The sequence below is a fragment of the Nicotiana tomentosiformis genome, unplaced genomic scaffold (genome assembly GCF_000390325.3).
Source record: "Nicotiana tomentosiformis unplaced genomic scaffold, ASM39032v3 Un00002, whole genome shotgun sequence".
NCBI classification, from domain to species: Eukaryota; Viridiplantae; Streptophyta; class Magnoliopsida; order Solanales; family Solanaceae; genus Nicotiana; species Nicotiana tomentosiformis.
Genome location: NW_027174561.1, coordinates 1,098,022 through 1,105,398, shown reverse-complemented (window position 1 = coordinate 1,105,398; position 7,377 = coordinate 1,098,022).

Genomic DNA, 7,377 nt, shown 5'->3' with positions numbered 1-7,377 from the left:
AATTTAAGGATGCTACTTCTGCTGCTTAAGCAACGGCTGAGTTTGCAGAACATGCAAGCCTAGCCTCCAGAGCTTTTGTAGAACTTTCAAGGCAATAGTTTGTTGATGATGGTGGTTCATGCCACTTAGGTTTTAATGATGAAAGGTTGGAACATGGGCAATCATTTCCTCGAGATGGTAATGGTAATATTTCGCTTGGTAGGTAGAATTAGAACATGAAATTTAAGGATGCTACCTCTGCTGCTCAAGCAGCAGCTGAGTTTGCAGAACATGCAAGCCGAGCTGCCAGAGATATAGTAGAACTTTCAAGGCAATATTGTGTTGATGATGGTGGTTCATGCTACTTAGTTTTCAAGGATGAAAGGTTGGAACATGGGCAATCATTTCCTTGAGATGGTAATGGTAATTTTTCTGTTGGCAGGCAGAATTGGAACATGAAATTTAAGGAATCTACCTCTGTTGCTCAAGACGGGGATGAGTTTATAGAATATGCAAGCCTAGCTGCCAGACCTGTTATAGAACTTTCAAGGCAATATTGGGTTGATGATGGTGGTTCATGCCACTTAGGTTTCAAGGATGAAAGCTTGGAACATGCGCAATCATTTCCTGGAGATCATAAATTTTCTATTGGTAGGCAGAATTGGAACATGAAATTTAAGGATGCTACCTCTGCTGCTCAAGCAGCGGCTGAGTTTGCAGAACATGCAAGCCTAACTGCCAGACCTGTTGTAGAACTTTCAAGGCAATTTTGTGTTGATGATGGTGGTTCATGCCACTTAGGTTTCAAGGATGAAAGGTTGGAACATGGACAATCATTTCCTGGAGATGGTAATGGTAATATTTCGGTTGGCAGGCAGAATTGGAACATGATATTTAAGGATGCTACCTCTGCTGCTCAAGCAGCGTCTGAGTTTGCAGAACATTCATGCCTAACTGCCAGAGCTGTTATAGATCTTTCAAGACAATATAGTGTTGATGATGGTGGTTCATGCCACTTAGGTTTCAAGGATGAAAGGTTGGAACATGGGCAATCATTTCCTAGAGTAGGTAATGGTAATTTTTCTGTTGATAGGCAGAGTTGGAACATGAAATTTAAGGATGCTACCTCAACTGCTCAAGCAATGGCTGAGTTTGCAGAGCATACAAGCCTAGCTTCCAGAGCTATTGTAGAACATTCAAGGCAATATTGTGTTGATGATGGTGGTTCATGCCACTTAGGTTTCAAGTATGAAAGGTTGGAACATGGGCAATCATTTCCTGGAGATGGTAATGGTAATTTTTCTGTTGGTAGGTAGAGTTGGAACATGAAATTTAGGGATGCTACCTCTGCTACTCAAGCAGCGACTGACTTTGTAGAGCTTGCAAGCCTAGGTGCCAGTGCTGTTGTAGAACTTTCAAGGCAATATTGTGTTGATGATGGTGGTTCATTCCACTTTGGATTCAAGGATGATATGTTGGAACATGGACAATCATTTCCTAGAGATGGTAATGGTAATTTTTCTTTTGGCAGGCAGAATTGGAACATGAAATTTAAGGATGCTACCTCTGCTGGTCAAGCAGCGGCTGAGTTTGCAGAACATGCAAGCCTATCTGCCAGAGCTATTGTAGAATTTTTAAGGCAATATTGTGTTGATGATGGTGGTTTATGCTACTTAGTTTTGAAGGATGAAAGGTTGGAACATGGGCAATCATTTCCTTAAGATGGTAATGGTAATTTTTCTGTTGGCAGGTAGAATTGGAACATGAAATTTAAGGATGCTACCTCTGCTGCTCAAGAAGCGGCTGACTTTGTAGAGCATGCAAGCTTAGGTGGCAGTGCTGTAGTAGAACTTTCAAGGCAATATTGTGTTGATGATGGTGGTTCATACCACTTAGGTTTCAAGGATGAAAGGTTGGAACATGGACAATCATTTCCTAGAGATGGTAATGGTAATTTTTCTGTTGGCAGGCAGAATTGGAATATGAATTTTAAGGATGCTTCCTCTGCTGCTCAAGCAGCGACTGAGATTGCAGAACATGCAATCCTAGCTGCCAAAGCTGTTGTAGAATTTTCAAGGCAATATTGTGTTGATGATAGTGGTTCATGCCACATAGGTTTCAAGGATGAAAGTTTGGAACATGGGCAATCATTTCCTGGAGATGGTAATGGTAATATTTCTCTTGGCAGGCAGAATTAGAACAAGAAATTTAAGGATGCTACCTCTGGTGCTAAAGCAGCGGCCGAGTTTGCAGAAAATGCAAGCCTAGCTGCAGGAGATATAGTAGAACTTTCAAGGCAATATTGTGTTGATGATGGTGGTTCATGCTACTTAGGTTTCAAGGATGAAAGGTTGGAGCATAGGCAATCATTTCCTTGAGATGGTAATGGTAATTTTTCTGTTGGCAGGCAGAATTGGAACATGAAATTTAAGGATGCTACCTCTGCTACTTAAGCAACGGCTGAGTTTGCAGAATATGCAAGCCTAGCCTCCAGAGCTTTTGTAGAACTTTCAAGGCAATAGTTTGTTGATGATGGTGGTTCATGCCACTTAGGTTTTAATGATGAAAGGTTGGAACATGGGCAATCATTTCCTCGAGATGGTAATGGTAATATTTCGCTTGGCAGGTAGAATTAGAACATGAAATTTAAGGAGGCTACCTCTGCTGCTCAAGCAGCGGCTGAGTATGCAGAACATGCAAGCCGAGCTGCCAGAGATATAGTAGAACTTTCAAGGCAATATTGTGTTGATGATGGTGGTTCATGCTACTTAGTTTTCAAGGATGAAAGGTTGGAACATGGGCAATCATTTCCTTGAGATGGTAATGGTAATTTTTCTGTTGGCAGGCAGAATTGGAACATGAAATTTAAGGAATCTACCTCTGTTGCTCAAGACGGGGATGAGTTTATAGAATATGCAAGCCTAGCTGCCAGACCTGTTATAGAACTTTCAAGGCAATATTGGGTTGATGATGGTTGTTCATGCCACTTAGGTTTCAAGTATGAAAGGTTGGAACATGCGCAATCATTTCCTGGAGATCATAAATTTTCTATTGGTAGGCAGAATTGGAACATGAAATTTAAGGATGCTACCTCTGCTGCCTAAGCAGCGGCTGAGTTTGCAGAACATGCAAGCCTAACTGCCAGACCTGTTGTAGAACTTTCAAGGCAATTTTGTGTTGATGATGGTGGTTCATGCCACTTAGGTTTCAAGGATGAAAGGTTGGAACATGGACAATCATTTCCTGGAGATGGTAATGGTAATATTTCGGTTGGCAGGCAGAATTGGAACACGAAATTTAAGGATGCTACCTCTGCTGCTCAAGCAGCGGCTGAGTTTGCAGAACATTCATGCCTAACTGCCAGAGCTGTTATAGATCTTTCAAGACAATATAGTGTTGATGATGGTGGTTCATGCCACTTAGGTTTCAAGGATGAAAGGTTGGAACATGGGCAATCATTTCCTAGAGTAGGTAATGGTAATTTTTCTGTTGATAGGCAGAGTTGGAACATGAAATTTAAGGATGCTACCTCAACTGCTCAAGCAATGGCTGAGTTTGCAGAGCATGCAAGCCTAGCTTCCAGAGCTATTGTAGAACTTTCAAGGCAATATTGTGTTGATGATGGTGGTTCATGCCACTTAGGTTTCAAGTATGAAAGGTTGGAACATGGGCAATCATTTCCTGGAGATGGTAATGGTAATTTTTCTGTTGGTAGGTAGAGTTGGAACATGAAATTTAGGGATGCTACCTCTGCTACTCAAGCAGCGGCTGACTTTGTAGAGCTTGCAAGCCTAGGTGCCAGTGCTGTTGTAGAACTTTCAAGGCAATATTGTGTTGATGATGGTGGTTCATTCCACTTAGGATTCAAGGATGATATGTTGGAACATGGACAATCATTTCCTAGAGATGGTAATGGTAATTTTTCTTTTGGCAGGCAGAATTGGAACATGAAATTTAAGGATGCTACCTCTGCTGGTCAAGCAGCGGCTGAGTTTGCAGAACATGCAAGCCTATCTGCCAGAGCTGTTGTAGAATTTTTAAGGCAATATTGTGTTGATGATGGTGGTTTATGCTACTTAGTTTTGAAGGATGAAAGGTTGGAACATGGGCAATCATTTCCTTAAGATGGTAATGGTAATTTTTCTGTTGGCAGGTAGAATTGGAACATGAAATTTAAGGATGCTACCTCTGCTGCTCAAGAAGCGGCTGACTTTGTAGAGCATGCAAGCTTAGGTGGCAGTGCTGTAGTAGAACTTTCAAGGCAATATTGTGTTGATGATGGTGGTTCATGCCACTTAGGTTTCAAGGATGAAAGGTTGGAACATGGACAATCATTTCCTAGAGATGGTAATGGTAATTTTTCTGTTGGCAGGCAGAATTGGAATATGAATTTTAAGGATGCTTCCTCTGCTGCTCAAGCAGCGACTGAGTTTGCAGAACATGCAATCCTAGCTGCCAAAGTTGTTGTAGAATTTTCAAGGCAATATTGTGTTGATGATAGTGGTTCATGCCACATAGGTTTCAAGGATGAAAGTTTGGAACATGGGCAATCATTTCCTGGAGATGGTAATGGTAATATTTCTCTTGGCAGGCAGAATTAGAACAAGAAATTTAAGGATGCTACCTCTGGTGCTAAAGCAGCGGCCGAGTTTGCAGAAAATGCAAGCCTAGCTGCAGGAGATATAGTAGAACTTTCAAGGCAATATTGTGTTGATGATGGTGGTTCATGCTACTTAGTTTTTAAGGATGAATGGTTGGAACATGGGCAATCATTTCCTTGAGATGGTAATGGTAATTTATCTGTTGGCAGGCAGAATTGGAACATGAAATTTAAGGATGCTATCTCTGCTACTCAAGCAAAGGATGAGTTTGTAGAATATGCAAGCCTAGCTGCCAGAGTTGTTGTAGAAGTTTCAAGGCAATATTGTGTTGATGATGGTGGTTCATGCCACTTAGGTTTCAAGGATGAAAGGCTGAAACATGGGCAATCATTTCCTGGAGATGGAAATGGTAATATTTCGGTTCGAAGGCAGAATTGGAACATGAAATTTAAGGATGCTACCTCTCCTGCTCAAGCAACGGCTGAGTTTGAAGAACATTCAAGCCTAGCTGCCAGAGCTGTTGTAGAACTTTCAAGGAAATATTGTGTTGATGATGGTAGTTCATGCCACTTAGGTTTCAAGGATAAAGGTTAGAACCTGGGCAATCATTTCCTGGAGATGGTAATGGTAATTTTTCTGTTGGCAGGCATAATTGGAACATGAAATTTAATGATGCTACTTCTGCTACTCAAGCAACAGCTAAGTTTGCAGAACATGCAAGCCTAGCTTCCAGAGCTGTTGTAGAACTTTCAAGGCAATATTTTGTTGATGATGGTGGTTCATGCCACTTAGGTTTAAAGGATGAAAGGTTGGAACATGGGCAATCATTTCCTGGAGATGGAATGGTACTATTTCGGTTGGCAGGCAGAATTGGAACATGAAATTTAAGGATTCTTCCTCTACTGCTCAAGCAGCGGCTGAGTTTGTAGAACATTCAAGCCTAGCTGCCAGAACTATTGCAGAACTTTCAAGGAAATATTCTGTTGATGATGGTGGTTCATGCCACTTAGGTTTCAAGAAGGTTGGAACTTGGGCAATCATTTCTTGGAGATGGTAATGGTAATTTTTCTGTTGGCAGGCATAATTGGAACATGAAATCTAATGAAGCTACTTCTTCTACTCAAGCAGCGGCTAACTTTGCAGAACATGCAAGCCTAGCTGCCAGAGCTATTGTAGAACTTTCAAGGCAATATTGTGTTGATGATGGTGGTTCATGCCACTTAGGTTACAAGGATAAAAGGTTGGAACATGGGCAATCATTTCCTTGAGATGGTAATGGTAATTTTTCTGTTGGCAGGCAAAATTGGAACATGAATTTTCAGGATGCTACCTCTGCTGCTCAAACAACGACTGAGTTTTCAGAACATGCAGGTCTAGGTGCCAGAGCTGTTGTAGACTTTCAAGGCAATATTGTGTTGATGATGGTGGTTCATGCCACTTAGGTTTTAAGGATGAAAGGATGGAACATAGGCAATCATTTCCTGGAGATGGTAATGGTAATTTTTCGGTTGGCAGGTAGAATTGGAACATAAAATTTAAGGATGTTACCTCTGTTGCTCAAGCAGCGTCTAAGTTTGCAGAACATGCAAGCCTAGCTGCCAGAGATATAGTAAAACTTTCAAGGCAATATTGTGTTAATGATGGTGGTTCATGCCACTTAGTTTTCAAGGATGAAAGGTTGGAACCTGGGCAATCATTTCCTGGAGATTTGTAATGGTACTTTTTCTCATGGCAGGCAGAATTGGAATATGAAATTTTAGGATGCTACCTCTGCTGCTCAAGCAGTGGCTGAGTTTGCAGAACATGCAAGCCTACCTGCCAGAGCTGTTGTAGAACTTTCAATGCAATATTGTGTTGATGATGGTGTTTCATGCCACTTAGGTTACAAGGATAAAAGGTTGGAACATGGGCAATCATTTCCTTGAGATGGTAATGGTAATTTTTCTATTGGCAGGCAAAATTGTAACATGAATTTTAAGGATGCTACCTCTGCTGCCCAAACAGCGACTGAGTTTGCAGAACATGCAGGTCTAGCTGCCAGAGCTATTGTAGAACTTTCAAGGCAATATTGTGTTGATGATGGTGGTTCTTGCCACTTAGGTTTCAAGGATGAAAGGTTGGAACATGGGCAATCATTTCCTGGAGATGGTAATGGTAATATTTTTGTTGGCAGGAAGAATTGGAACATGAAATTTAAGGATGCTACCTCTACTGCTCAAGCAGCGGCTGAGTTTGTAGAACATGCAAGCCTAGGTGCCAGAGCTGTTGTATAACTTTTAAGGCAATATTGTGTTGATAATGGTGGTTCATGCCACTTAGGTTTCAAGGATGATAGGTTGGAACATGGGCAATCGTTTCCTGGAGATGGTAATGCTAATTGTTTTGTTGGCAGGCAAAATTGGAACATGAAATTTAAGGATGCTACCTCTACTGCTCATGCAGCGGCTAAGTTTGCAGAACATGCAAGCCTAGCTGCCAGAGCTATTGTAAAAATTTCAAGGCAATATTGTGTTGATGATGGTGGTTCATTCCACTTAGGTTTCAAGGATGAAAGGTTGGAACATGGGCAATCATTTCCTAGAGATGGTAATGGTAATTTTTCTATTGGCAGGCTGAAACTGAACATGAAATTTAAGGATGCTACTTCTGCTGCTCAAGCAGCGGCTGAGTTTGTAGAACATGCAAGCCTAGTTGCCAGAGCTGTTATAGAACTTTCAAGGCAATATTGTGTTGATGATGGTGGTTCATGCTACTTAGGTTTCAAGGATGATAGGTTGGAGCATGGGCAATCATTTCC